The sequence below is a fragment of the Trichosurus vulpecula genome, chromosome 3 (assembly GCF_011100635.1).
Source record: "Trichosurus vulpecula isolate mTriVul1 chromosome 3, mTriVul1.pri, whole genome shotgun sequence".
Taxonomy (NCBI): Eukaryota; Metazoa; Chordata; class Mammalia; order Diprotodontia; family Phalangeridae; genus Trichosurus; species Trichosurus vulpecula.
Window position 1 is genome coordinate 276,663,090 of NC_050575.1, and position 15,378 is coordinate 276,678,467.

At 37.5% G+C, this 15,378-nt stretch overlaps 1 protein-coding gene and 1 non-coding gene across 2 annotated transcripts in view; one reads left to right on the plus strand and one right to left on the minus strand.

Annotated features, from left to right (window-relative positions):
* Positions 1–15,378, plus strand: part of DTD1 (D-aminoacyl-tRNA deacylase 1) — a 202,705-nt gene that overhangs the window by 85,237 nt on the left and 102,090 nt on the right. The gene's annotated exons all lie outside the window — the stretch shown is intronic.
* Positions 763–866, minus strand: LOC118845146. Its single transcript, XR_005010025.1, has one exon. It is a non-coding gene; the product is annotated as a U6 spliceosomal RNA (small nuclear RNA).

Consider the following 15,378-nt stretch of genomic DNA (forward strand, 5'->3'; position numbering starts at 1 on the left):
AGGATGAGGTCTGGTATAGAGGACTAATCTACCTCTTCCATTCAGGATCCATCTTCATCTCCTTCAAGGGGGAGTATCTCATTAGGAACGGCAGTATTGGGTTTTTCTGCCATCACCTCATTCTCATCAATGCCAAGATCTAACTTAATCATGCAGTAAATTTAGATTGTATGAATCTAGGAACCCTCAAGGCAGAAACCAGAAGATAGCAGGGCTGTCTTGAAAAGTAGCACCATCAGGTCCTTCACAACCTTGTCATTCTTGTCAGTCTCAGCCTTCTGCCAAAGAGTCTCCACTATGGGGTGATCTGGGCTTAGCCATCATATAACCCATTGTGGAGTTGTTTTTCAGTGCTCGTATCTTCAAGTTGTGTTGCATGTTAGCCATCCCAAAATATGCTAGTCATAATGCATTAGGCTGAAGATACTAGCCAATTGGAGATTGTCACTTTCAGTCTTCTTGTCTAGAATTTATTTCATTAGCTTGCATAAATTCTTGAATTTTGTCTTGGTATCCTCCATTTTTAAAAATTTCATCTTCTTTTTCTTGAAGTTCTAACCCTTCCCTGGTAACAGAGACAAGAGTCTTCCCATCAAATTCCTTTAGCAGCTGCATGCAGTACTCATCTGTGGGCTCTGTCATGTATACTGCTTTAAAGCTTCATTTCTGTACCTGTTCTATAAAGGCAGAGTTGGCTACCTTTTCTTTACTCTCACCAGTGATGCAGGTGGATGCACTTTTCATTCTGCACAACATATTCAGAAAAATGTGGAACATTCCCCAGATTTGCATGTCACCCTTGTACAATGGTCATCCTAATCTCAGTATAGTTCCAGTTTTAATATATGTGCTGATGAGGTAAGCATTTTCATATCTTTTCAAGAACGTCTGTTCCTCCCCTCTCCCCTCCCCTCCTCTCCCCTCCCCTCCCCTACTCTCCCCTCTCCTCCTCTCCTCTCCCCTCCTCTCCCCTCTCCCCTGTCCCCTGTCCCCTGTCCCCTCTCTCCTCTCTCCCCTTTCCTTTTTCCTTTCCTCTCCTTCTCCTTCTCCTTTTCCCTTTCCTTTTCCTTTCCCCTCTCCTCCCTCTCCTCTCCTTTCCCTCCTTTCTCCTCCCCACTCCCATCTCCCCTCCCCCCTCCCATCTCCCCTTCCCTCCCCTCTCCTCTCCCCTTTCCCCTTTCCCCTTTCCTTTTCCAGACTCAGCAGGAACTATTACCAAGTTCAAGTTCATTAATTATCCTGGGTTTATTTTATATGTCCTAAAATAGTTTCCAAGCTATGTATCTTTTTAACAGGGATATAGCAAATGATGGTTTTAACTGAGCTTAGCTTTTTACTTTGAAACGTAAAGCCTATAATATCCCAAGTTTCTCATTTTTAGTGACCACAAATAGCTTGTAGTCAAGAAACAAACTGTTACCTAAACAATCAGTTGTTGCTTTAGATATAAAGTAGGATAATTTGTCAATTTAATATTTTTCTTGTCCCACTGATTGAGATATATTTATATGTATATATTTATATTTCCTGAAGTGAAAGCTTCGTCCTTTTCACATTAATATTAAAAGAAGCTTTATTGTTTAGCACAGGATCTTGCACTGTTCTTTAGGGTCCAGATGATAAATAACAATCTTATAATGCTAGCATTGCCTAGGACTAAATGTGCCTTTGTACTTTTAGAAATAGTACATTGTTAGTTTTGGTGAAACCCTAAAAACCAGTAATTGAATGCCTTCATGAATTCATTTATTTTGTGTAAAAATATTGGGAGCAGATAACTTTAGTGGTTATGGATATGTTCCTTGGAAGGAGTTATAATTTTAAAGTTAGAAATTTACTTTTAATTTTCTTAAATGTAACATTTACCCGTTTTCTCAGTTTACAGATCAAAACTAGGCTTTACTGCTAATAGTTTAAGAAAATCAGACAATATACTTTTTTCCTGGCATGTTCTTATGGTTTAGATTTGAAGTTAGAATGTACAGTTTGGCATATAGCATGTGCAAAAGACAAGAACATTGTGGTATCACAACTCTGTTGGCTCTCTATTTACTACTCATCTGTACTGCTTATGCCAAGGCAGCCCTATTTTTAAAAGTAGCAAGCTGTACTTGTGAAACATGTGGGTAGGGCATGCACAGTGGCAGTGTACCATTTTCCAAAATACAATATGTTAATAACCATATGTGACTATTACTTTTTCAGGGTATATTTAGCTCATCATTCATAACATCTAAACTATTTTTCTCTACTCTTGCATTGAAATGCAGATTTTATTCTCTTGTGTTATCTTTGCTAGTTTCCTGTGGTCGTTTACATTTTATAGAGTAAAGACTTTAATAAAAAAGTGTTGTTGGGTTTTTTGTTGTTGTTTTTTTCTTTTTTTTTGGTGGGAGAGAGAGGTCTCACTCACCACCTCTGAAATAGTACCTTCTCCCAAGGGTGGAGACGAAAAATTCCTTTTCTGTTGTTTTAAGATTCTTCACTTGAAATGAATATATGCTTATGTCATATGGAGAGTCATTCCCCTAAAACCTATTCTCTCCATGAGCAATAATTATGGAAATTATCTATCATACTTTAAGGTAGTACAGGAATCTATTCTGGTACTAAGTGGAAGTAGTGCCTGTAGTTTTGTGAATGGGCTGTTGGGTTGCATATAGTGACTTGTTATCTCACCTTTGATTCTTTGGAGATTTCATATTCAGGAAATATGTAGTTAAGAAAACTCTAATGTGGAAAGCAAAGTGCTTTCCATACATTAGCCCTTTGATCTGGGAATGAATTCTTTTCATAGAATCATAAAGGGACTTGGGCATGTAATGTGATCTATTAATTTTATAGAAGATGAAAGTCTCAGAGAAATTAAATGAATGACAGAGTTTGGACTAGAGCCTAGATCTCATGACTCCCATTGCAGTATTCTTTCTACTAAACCATGCTTTCTCTTTTAATTCTTCCTCATTCCTTATACCAGAATATCTCAAAGTATGTACTATGGAACCCAGGGTATCCTTAAAGCAGTGCAAGAGATTTCACTAAAGAAAGAGTCGTCATGTGAAATAAGCACACACATCAAACATATTTGTCTTCTTCACTGCATTTATTGTTCTCCTACATTTTGTTGGGTGGATGGAGAGAACAATAACAATAATAGCAATAAAAATAATCCAACAGGGTTACATAAGTTGGGTTGGATGTTAAACACAAAGCTTCTGTACCATTTATATGACGAATGACCAAGTGGCTATATCAAGGGAGATGACAGAAGCTAGAGCTTCTGTGCATAACTGGACAGTGGTGAGTCTTGATAAGATCTGTAATCGGTGGGTCAAAAACTTTACAGTAGGTCATGTATTATTAGCTAAGCACTTTACCAGTGTCTCTTCCTGTGCAGGCATCATTTCATCTTTCTTAATAGAAGGCATCACATATTTATTACAAAAAACCCAAGAATACCAGTGACCTCCAAATACAGATGAATTCTGTATTTGTGTATTTTATACCAAGTATTCACAGATTTTATCTGTAAAAAAATCTATAAACACTTAAAGGAAACTGTTGGATTCAGAATGGAAAAGTTGTGCTGGGGGTATAAAGAGCAACTTATTGATTTGGTAATTACTGAGGAAGGAACCTGAAAATGCCCTAGCATTTACACTGCATTGATAGATTACCAGGAAACCTTTGATTTGCGTCCATACTTGCAGTTTAATCATGTACTGCAAATATATAAAATAAATGCAAGTATGATGAAATTGGTAAAATATTTGATGTACAAATAGGAAAGGTGGTGCAGTAGATAGAGTGCTAGACCTGGAGTCTGGAAGACCTGAATGCAAGTCTTGCCTCAGACACTCAATAGCTGTGTGATCCTGCTTAAGCCACTTAACTTGTCTGCCTCGTTTCTTCAACTGTAAAATGGAGATAATAACAACACTGACCTCTCAGGGTTGTTGTGAGGATCTAATGAGATGGGATTTATTGAGTGCTTGCAAACCTCAAAGCAGTAGCTGTTATTATTAACAATAATAATAATGAAACATACCACCAATATAATGATGTCAAGAGTTACTGAAACAAAATGTCATCTTCCAGAGAGATAGTTTAAATCCCTTATGGTGTTGCTCAGCCTTCAGTTCGTTATTGTTACCCATGAAAAGAACTGAGAATGATATAAACCAAAGTCTGACCATATTAGTCACTTAGTAAAATCCAGTGACTCCCTATTAACTTTAGTATCAAATATAAAATCCTCCATTTTTTGGATTTTATTTTTTTATTTTTTAAATTCTAATTTTATATTTAATATTTTTAGTTTTCAACATTAATTTCCACAAGATTTTGAATTACAAATTTTCTCTCCATTTCTACCCTCCCCCCCCACTCCAAGATGACATGTATTCTGGTTGCCCCGTTCCCTAGTTAGCCCTCCCTTCTGTCACCCCACCGCACTCCTCTCCCCCATCCCCTTTCCCCTTACTTTCTTGTAGGGTAAGATAGATTTCTATACCCCATTGCCTGTATATCTTATTTCCTAGATGCATGCAAAAACAACTTTTTTTTTTTTGAGCATCTGCGTTTAGAACTTTGAGTTAAAAATTCTCTCCCCTCTTCCCTCACCACCCACCCTCCCTGAGAAGGCAAGCAATTCAACACAGGCCACACATGTATCATTATGCAAACATTTCCATAATAGTCATGTTGTGAAAGACTAACTATATTTCCCTCCATCCTATCTATTCAGTTTTCTCCCTTGACTCTGTCTCTTTCCAAAAGTGTTTGCTTTTGATTACCTCCTCCCCTGATCTGCCCTTCCTTCTGTCATCTTCCCTTTCTTATGCCCTACACCCTACTTTCCTGTGGGGTAAGATACCCAATTGAGTGTGTATGTTATTCCCTCCTCAGGTCAAATCCGATGAGAGAAGATTCACTCATTCCCCTTCACCTGCCCCCTCTTCCCTTCCAACAGAACTGCTTTTTCTTGGCACTTTTATGTGAGACAACTTATCCCATTCTATCTCTCCCTTTCTCAATATATTATATATATATATGTGTATATATATATAATGTATACACACACACACACACACACACACACATATATATATATATATATATTAGATATCATCCCTTCATATTCAACTCACCCTGTGCCTGCTGTCTATATATATGTATATTCCCTTCAACTACCCTAATACTAAGAAAGGTCTCATGAATTACAAACATCATCTTTCCATGAAGGAATGTAAATAAAACAGTTCAACTTTACTAAGTCCCGTTTGATTTCTCTTGTTTATCTTTCATGCTTCTCTTGATTCTTGTATTTGAAAGTCAAATTTTTCTATTCAACTCTGGTCTTTTCACTGAGAAAGCTTGAAGGTTCTCTGTTTTATTGAAATTCCATATTTTGCCTTGGAGCATGATACTCAGTTTTGCTGGGTAGGTGATTCTTGGTTTTAATCCTAGCTCCATTGACCTCCGGAATATCATATTCCAAGCCCTTCGATCCCTTAATGTAGAAGCTGCTAGATCTTGTGTTCTAGCATTGTTTCCACAATACTCAAATTGTTTCTTTCTGGCTGCTTGCAGTATTTTCTCCTTGATCTGGGAGCTCTGGAATTTGGTGACAATATTCCTAGGAATTTTGGAGATCTTTTTCAAGAGGTGTTTGGTGGATTCTTTCAATTTCTGTTTTACCCTCTGGTTCTAGAATATAAGGGCAGTTTTCCTTGATAATTTCTTGAAAGATGATGTCTAGGCTCTTTTTTTGATCATGGCTTTCAGGTAGTTCCATAATTTTAAAATTATCTCTCCTGGATCTATTTTCCAGGTCAATGGTTTTTCCAGTGAGATATTTCACATTGTCTTCTGTTCTTTTCATTCTTTTGGTTCTGTTTCATAATTTCTTGATTTGTCATAAAGTCATTAGCTTCCATTTGCTCCATTCTAGTTTTTAAGGAATAACTGAGTTTTTGGCTCTCTTTTTTCCATTTGGCCAATTGTGCTTTTTAAGGCATTCTTCTCCTCATTGACTTTTTGGACCTCATTTGCCATTTCAGTTAGTCTCTTAAGTTGTTATTTTCTTCATTATTTTTTTGGGTTTCCTTTAGCAAGCTGTTGACTCGTTTTTCATGACTTTCTTGCATCACTCTCATTTCTCTTCCCAATTTTTCCTCTACTTCTCTTACTTGATTTTCCAAATCCTTTTTGAGCTCTTCCATGGCCTGAGACCAATTCATATTATTCTTGGAGGCTTTTGATATAGGATCTTTGACTTTGTTGTCTGTATGTTTTGGCTGTATGTTTTGATTTTCTTTGTTGCCAAAGTAAGATTCTGTAGTCTGAGTTTTTAATGTTGTCTGCTCATTTTCTCAGGCAATTACTTGACTTTTGATCTCTTTGTCAAGGTATGACTGCTTCCAGAGTGGAGAGTGTTCTGTCCTAAGCTTCAGGGGTTTTACGCTGCTGTTTTCGGAGCTACTTCTAGGCACCTGTAAATTTTCAGTTCTTCTGAGGTGGTATGATCCAGTGAGAGGTGTTTACTCCTCTTTTGGCCTGTAAGTGATCTCAAGTACTCTTTTCTGCCTTGTAACTGCCAGGAGGACTCACTCTCTACAGCCACCACAAGCTCTGCCACACCAGCACTCCTCTTCACCGCAGACCACCAACCAGGACTGCAACCCAGATTAGTAAGTTGTCTTTGGCCTTTGCAGGTTGAGAAGCCTGGAAACCACCACAGCTCAGTGATTCCGTGCCCTGAGGCTTGCTCTACCTGGTCTGCTCCACCCAGTCTGCAATGGCTGGGTTTGTGGCAGTGCCCAAGCTGGGCTGCGCTCAGCTCCAAGCATGGTGTGATAGACCTTTCCCAGCAACTATCCAGCCTATCTTGGGCTGGAGACTTGTTTCACTTTGTCATTTCTTGCATTCTGTAGCTCTAGAATTTGTTTAAAGTCATTCTTCACAGGTGTTTGGAGGGATTTGGGGGAGGGCTCAAGCAAGTCTCTGCTTTTATTCTGCCATCTTGGCTCCACCCCCTCTAGCAACACTTATTGAAACCCCTTTACTATTTGGTAAATGATCTTTGGAAGTTTTTGTGTAGCCAAAAATTATACTGTGGCCAATCTGGTGATGAGCCTCTGTGAACTCAGGTTTTTTCCCCCAGACAGTGCTGGGCCCCATACTGAAGTCTTTCTGACTGTAGGACCTTCTATAGACTGTACTCCATTAACATAGCCTTTGAGAACATAGAATCACTTATACCCCAAAATGAAGGATTGGAATAAGACTTTAATGGTACTATTTGTAAATATCCACATAAAATTCTAGTTATTTTAATATTAAGCTTTTTTGGTAAACCTCAAAGTAATGACTACATATAAACACAAGAAAGTTCAAATTCCCCTGTTGGTTAGATGAAAATGGTTAATTTAATTGGCATATGAGTTATATACATATCTACAAGAAGACCATTTTCAGCATTTATTGAAGAAGAAGAAGAGAGATCTTTGAGGTTCGGAAAGAGAAGCTACCTTGGGTACAGTATAATGGGTAAGCAAAGGAGAAGTATAGTAGTAAAGTAAGGAGGAACTTTTAAAGTGTTTAAGAGGTTTAAAGGTTCATGCAATTTCCTCATCCCTGATTAGTGACATTATGGAAGCAGAAAGTATTAGTAAATGGACAACGATGTCACTCAGCACTTGGAACAATCCAATCAACCAACAAGCATTTATTAAATTTCTGCTCTATTACATGGCATGTACTTAGGATATAAAATAGATTATAGAGTGAGAAGAGAGCAAGGCAAGGTACCAAGGATGGACAGCATTTTAAAGGAATTATAAGCTTGGGGAAATACTTTTGAAATAAGCAGTCACTTCATTGAGCATTAATAAAGACTGATTGGTTTTATTGAATGTAATCACAAGTGTTTTGCCTCCTGTTAAGAGCCTCTGAAGTTGCTAACATCCAGTCAAAAGGACTGCTATGTGCACTATTGCATGAACTTAGCCAGTAGTATGCCAGAAAAAATGCTTTCAACAGGTAACTGAATCATTCAGATGTGTTTACAGACATGGGGTGGTTTATGATGACAATTAAGGACAAGGTTATTGCTACCAGGAATTTCAGAAGGATTATCTTTGTGGAGGCCTGACTTAATGGTCAGTGGAAATTATGCAAGAAGATGCCTAACACATCATTGCAGATACCCAAATTGATAACCTACCAAAAAACCTAGAAAGACGTGGCGGCTAGAACTAAAATCAGAGGCTTGCAATCTTTCATGGACCATCAGAAAGCAAATGCTCGTAAGTACAGACTTTGCAAACTCCACCAATAAACTGTATTGATATTGGACATGGAAGTGGAACATTTTCAGAGACCAAACTATTGCTTGTACTAAGTCAGATGCCACATTGAGCCATAAAAACTAAAGAACTAATTTTTTTTTAAACATTAGCTTTCTTAATCCTCACAAATAACTCTGTGAGGTATGGTTTACATTTTCTTTTTTTTTGTTGTTTTCAGTTGTATCCATCTTTTCTTGGCAAAAATAATAGAGTACTTTGCCATTTCCTTCTTCAGCTTATTTTACAGATGAGGAACCTGAGACAAACAGGGTTAAATGACTTGCCTAGTTCACACAGCTAGTAAGTACCTGAGGAACCTGAGACAGACAGTGACTTGCCTAGTTCACACAGCTAGTAAGTGTCTGAGGCCAGATTTAAACTCAGGAAGAGGATTCTTCCTCATTGTAGGCCTGGCTCTCTATTCGTTGTGCCACCTGGCTGCAGTGGTGAGATTCAAATGAATTAACAACCCGTTCTTCACAGAACTGAGCTGAGGCGCTGACATGGGGGGTGCAGGCCCCACCCCTGCTAACTGCTGAATTCAACTTAAAATTAGGTAACCGTTCTACTGAACCAGTACGAACCAGCTGAATCCCACCACTGCCTAGCTGCCCCATAGTTTGCATTAGAGTAAGTGAAATTGATCATGGGACAGAGAAGTTGGCTTCTTATTGGTCTAGAATCAATCACTGAATATACCCAATTATGATCCATAGTATATTGATTATTAGTCAGTCTCTTTGGAGTTTGTGTAAATAATAAATACCCATTTGTCATCTTAGTTTATTTGACTGTAAATATGAAGTAGATTGTAGTTCTGCAAATGTTATAAATGCAAATAACAGTGGATTTAGAAATAAAACTCTGGAATTTTCAAAAATAGAAATATGATGATCAGAAAAAATACCTCCAAATATGGGCGTGTGTGGTAAGTAATGAAAATTGTATAGCATTATGTAAGGTAATTATATAAGGTAATTTTACCTAATATTGTTCTCAAATATAAAATCTGTGTAAATATGTAACGTTTTCTTCTTTTTCATAAGTTTTGGCAAAATTTGCTATGTTCATATCAATTTATACTACAATTGATCAATTTCTAATATAATACATCCCAAAATATGATTTAAAAAATATTAGTTTTGTTATCTGAGTGTTTTTTTTAGTATTATTTAAAGTAAAGGTTTCCATCACAGCAGAAAATTGGAGAACTACTGTCATATGTTATGGAAAATATATCTGTAGGTTAATGATATCCTGTTTTCTTACTCTTCTGCCTTTCTTATTGGGAGGATCAGGCTTACTTTCTGTGTCTTTTGATTTTAAATAGTGATAGAAATTACTTCCTCCAGGTACTAGATTGTATTACTGTAAAGTATTTTCATGTTAGTAGATGATTCACCAATTAGTGGTGTCATTAGATCACCAAACTGTTTATTATTTGGCCCCTTTCTTCACTTTTTCTTTTCCCTCCTTATTCTATTTCCATTAGTTATTATTTAAAAAAAAAACTCTGATAAAAAAGATAGAAAATTAGTTACAAAACCTCCAGACATTCACTTTTTAAGTTCTTTAAGAAAGGGCAAGATGTCAGATTTGGTTATCTGGTTTTTAAGTTTCTGGGCATTTTTTGATTTTTCAAGTCATGTTGTACAGATACAGCTTCGTTAGGTGGCTCAACTTTGGTCCAGGGAGGCTCTGTTTAGTAATTGAAATTAACTTTCTTTCCCTGGATCTGGTCGTAGTTTTCTTTTATGGTGTAGGTTGTGAATGGTGATAACAGAATAGTGAATGCAAAGTAACTCTTGTTAGTAATGAAATTCTGTGTTTATCTTAGGTTGTCCTTTTTCCATGATCTCATTTTACTTTACCCTATTTGCCTAACACTGCTAGTGTAATTGTTAACCTTTTAGCAGAATGTTTTCTCTTTGAAAAAGTTCTTAATAGTGCTGGACAACTCTAATTCCAGGTTGAAAAATAAGTTTCATAAAAATTAGGTAAAAATTATTTCTTTAGCTAATAGTAGTTTTTTTTTTAATATTTAAGAGTCTTTTAATTAAGCCTTGGAAGAAGTTGTGATGGAACATTTCACATATTATGAACAGTGTTTATTGGAACTGAAGTAAGAAATAGGATGAACTCTTTAACACTTAACTTTAATATCTAATAATTCATTTATTTGATATTTATTGAACACACCCACTAGGTTCAGAAACATTGTGAGGAAAGCTGAAGAATACTAATGGTTATTGTTTCTGGGTTTGTATTCCTTGGATTTTCAAAAGTAGCTGGGCCCAACTGATCATTCCTTTAGAATTCTCCCTCAGATGTTTAATTTTAAGAGATTTTCATTTGGTAGAGGTAAAGTAGGGAGAATATACCTGATACTTTAACTGTTCCTTTAATTTTTCTTTGAGGTCAAATTGCAGCACAGAAGACTTCCAGATGGTAGTAGTAAAAAGGGTACTGGCTTTAGAGTCAGAATACCTGGAATGGAATCACAGCTTTGTTTTTTACTCACTTCTAAGGTCAGAGGAAAATTAGTAAAGAGTAGTATCACAGAAACAAAGGAAGGAGAGAGTGTCTAGGAGGAAAGGGATGGTCAGTGGTCTTGAAAGCTGCAGAAAGTTTTAGGAGGATGAGGACTGAGAAAAGCAATTGATTGAGCAATTAAGAATCATTGCTAACCTTATAGAAGAATGTAGTTTCAGTAGAGTGATAGAGAGTAGAGTTTGGAGGCCAGATTGCAAAGCGCTGAGGAGTGAGTGCATAGTGGGGAAGTGGTTCTATTACCTCTGTTACCATACATGAATGACCTTTCTGGGTTTCAGTTTCTTATCTGTAAAAGGGAGGGGTCAGAGAAATTGGACTAGATCATTTCTTAAGGCCCCTTCCAAATCAAAATAATGTTACAACAGCTTGGTAAGTCCTAGTTAAATTGACGTTGTTTTCATCTACCGGCTAAATCTAAGATTATCCAATTTTGAGTAAGTCTTTGAGTAAATCTTCCTTCCTCTTTAGGCTGCGCTCCTGACCCTCCACAGGACTTTGGTTACTATGCCCTAGGGAAGCTCATTCGGAGACAACTGTTTACCTTGGAAGTACTCTTTGCTCCTGAATCCTCTCCCTCTGATTCGTTAGTTCCTGCCTGGCAGACTTCAGAAGGGCAACAGCAGAGACTAGAGATAAGGGGGTCATATTACTTTATTCTTGATGATGACAGGTTGAGACGAGGTGGGGAGGGGGCATCCATCTGCCCCTACAGCATCCCCAGCGTTCCTCATTTCTTATTCTGCAAATCCTCACTTACTGACCAGTAGTCCTTTAATTTATAGAGAAGCAGACAAAGAAGGCATCATGCAAACAATGAGCTCATAAGTTTACATTAACTTTAGTTATATCATGATGTGTTGGCTTAGGGCAGGTGCAGTGTGGTGTTCACAGGTTAAACTCAAATGTTTATATTATCTGTGATGTGCAATGTGCATTGGGGCTGTTTATGGGCCATGATCCTGGGAACTTGTATCTTGAAAGAAAAAAAAAACAAATTTATATCACCTTATACACAACAATGTGTTCAGTTAACTCCTATGTTAGCACACCAGGCTTTGGGACTGAGGGTGATTTAGTGTCCTCCTCTGGGACTTAGTTTCCTCCTCTGTAAAGTGAAGGGATTGGAATGGATGATTTCAAATCACCTTTTCCAGCTCCAAATCTATTTATTATTCTATGGTCTTCTATGCTCCTTGTTATCAGGTGAGGGGGCCAACATTGCATCCCTGAAGGCAGCTTGGTATAGTGGAGACAGTGCTGGAGCTGGAGGCTGAAGACTAATTCTGCTTTGTGAGTTACTTGACCAGTTTCAGGTTGTCTTTTGTTTTGTTTCAAAGGCCAATGATAGCTCCTTCTTAATCTTGAACACCTTCCTCTAAGGAAGAGTAGGATCATGATATCATAGATTTAGAACTAGAAAGGAATTTAGAGGGTATAGAGTCCATATTCCTCATTTTATTGCTAAAGATCACATAAATGATCATGTAACTAGTGTCTGAGGCTAGATTTGAACTTAGGTTCACTAGTCTACCTTCACTGCGTCCACTTCTCCTCCTGGCTGCCTCAAGTAGGGCTCTCTTGGCCCAGTTTACAAGTGCGTAAACCAAGGACCAGGATTTACGCCTTCTCTCTATTAATAAAATGCTGTACTTTAATAAGTGAGCCTGTATATAGCAGAACTTGGTGTGGTTCCAAACCTGTACCTGGCATATTAAATCTCATTGCCTTTTAAGTAGGGCTGCTTTTCTCTAGCTCAGACTGATTCTTTCTCATGGGATATCAGTCAAAAAGGAGAAAGTGGCTTGTGGGGGATTTGAAATATCCTTTATTTATTGAATGTTTAAGCCTTTGTCTTCCTTAGACCGGGAAGAAAGTTTCCGTTCATTTTCCTGTGCTTTTGCTTCATGGTAACATGCATAATATTTTACTTTGTAATAGTTGTTTCTAAACAATGGCTTTCAAAAAAAAAAAGTCCTGTCCTCTTGAAGAGGTGGTGACAACAGAATCTCTTTTTCTCATGTAATTTAACCAGTTTTCTTTGCTTAAAATGTTAATATATATTCAAGGTTTCCATCATTGTAAATAAATATTTCCTTATCTGATTAGGGTCCTGTATTATTTCTTTCAACTATCTTATTTCTCTTCTTCTAACTGTATGTATTCTTATAGTCAAAGATCAGATTTCTTACTTGAGCGGAGGAGATAGAAGGGCACATAGAAAATAAGATAGTGGGCTTTGGCAGATGCAGGACGAAGGCAGGTCTCCAGTTTGTTGTCTCGTGAATTTTTGATATTTTTCCCTTAGTGTGTTCATTGTTGCTCTATGTTCCCATAGCCTGTGAAGTGTTTTTTTTGGGGGGTGGGGTGGGGAAGCCTATGTTTAATTTTAATTTGTAGTCTAATTTTTCACATGTTGTAGTCCTCTCTCATTCTTTATGAGTCCTTATGTATAACTGTCCACTTTGTCCTAGACTAGACTCATATGTCTGTGTCCTATGTCCTGTGACTAGAATCATACTAAGTATCAGTTATACTTAAGGACAGTCTTCTTTTTAAATAAGCTTGATCTACCAAGGGAAAGAGCACTTTGTTAAGAGTCCAATGACTTGGATTCAAAACCTGATACTGGAGATTATTGACAGTGTAACTTTGGGTAGCTTCTTGAGCTTTAGTTGCTTACTTGTAAAATAAGGAGGATGGACTAGATGACCTCATTATTCTTTCTGTTTGCTGGAACTTTGAACTTTGTTTCCAATGGACTTAATTTATGATGCTGTGAACTTTTATATTTGTTGTATTTTGTTTATTCTGTATTCCTTTATGGAGAGGCAGCATGGCTTAGTAGATATAGAGCTGGCCTTAGACCAGGAAGACCTGGTTGCCTCTGCCACATAATGGCTATGTGACTCTGGATAAGTTACTGAATTAGACTATCCTCTAAGACAAAAAATTGGAGAATATGGGCTGACCTGCATTAGTAGAGGGAATTTCCTCACTCAGGAGTTTCCATTCCTATCCCCATTTTTATTTAAAAATAAATGGAAGATTGTTTTGTTTCTTCATATAAAAAAGTTGAGTGTTTTTTTTTTAATGGAGGGATTTTTCTCACATGACATAACAAGAACATTCATTAACATGTCCAGTTCTGGTAAACGAAATATAGAATTGAAGGAAACAAGTGATTTGGAACTGAAGGAAACAAACAAGTGATTTTTTTCATGCTCTGACTTTGAGAGGGGCAGGGGAAGAAAGAGGCTGATATTTCTTTACTTTGTCCAACGCAGCTCTGGCAGCAAAAGCAAATGGTTTCTGGCAGAATTTGGCTGTGCTGTAGAGCTTTTGATTACATAAGATCCCTTACTTCTCCTAGTAGGTGTGAAAGAATTTTCGGTAAATGGATGTGGAAATGAAACTTGGCTCTGGTGGTGTGGAGGGCCAAAGGGATCAGTGTATTTTTGCTTTTTAAGGAAAAAAGCAGGCCTCTTGTTGTTTCCTTGAAGTGGGCCTATCCCAACCAGATGACACTGCTTTTCATTAAGGAAGCAATTGTAGGATACCTTTTGTATTTTGTTCTTAACAGCTGGTATCCATCAAATCAATGCCTGCTTCTCATCAGCAGCAGGTGTTCCATGAAACAGCAGGGACTTGAGAGTTCAAAGATTCTTCTTTTCTTCCTAGAGGAGAAACTAGTGCATTCCATGAGGGCCCAAAGTTACCTTTACTGAGGAGACACAGTGTCATTTGTCATAGACATGAGGGCTGAAGAATCCTGAATGAAAGTAGACGTATATGTGGTTCTTAATGTGGTTCTCTTGCACTGATATCTGCATTATTATCAGAGTTTCATAGAATCTAAGAGGTGGAAAGGATTGTGAGACTTAGATTTAGAGGTGGAAAGGGAACTTAAGAGACCATCTGGTCCAATTGTCTTGTAATGGTTGAGCCTGACTCAGTAGTTTAGGTAAAAAAATTGTAATAAAATAAGAAACTTTTAATCTATGTAATAGTTAACAAAAGGAAATTTACTTAGCTTGTAGCAGGGAAAAAGTGTTTAGAGTAGGGAAAGGATGTTCATACATGATAAAGCACTGATTCAATTTAGCACAACTTTCCAGTCTTGTTCATGCTGTCTGAAAACTCAGGGAGGCACTCCAGTCCCTTATTTCCTGTCTTTTTTGGCTTCCTCGTTGTCTACCCAGACAACCATGTCAGTGGCCTGAAGCAATTGAATCTCAAAGACAGTTTCAAATAAATAAATAGCCTAACTTGCTTAGGGGAGGAGGAGACAAAAAAGGGGAAGAGGTGTCAGGATATTGTTGCTACCCATATCACTAATATTTTAGATGGGTCAACTGAGGCCCAGAGAAGCTAAATGACTTGACCAAGTCACATAGATAGTAAATGACAGAGCTAGGGTTTGAACGTAGAATTTTACTCCAGATCCATTGTTCTTTCTTTTGTACCACACTATCTT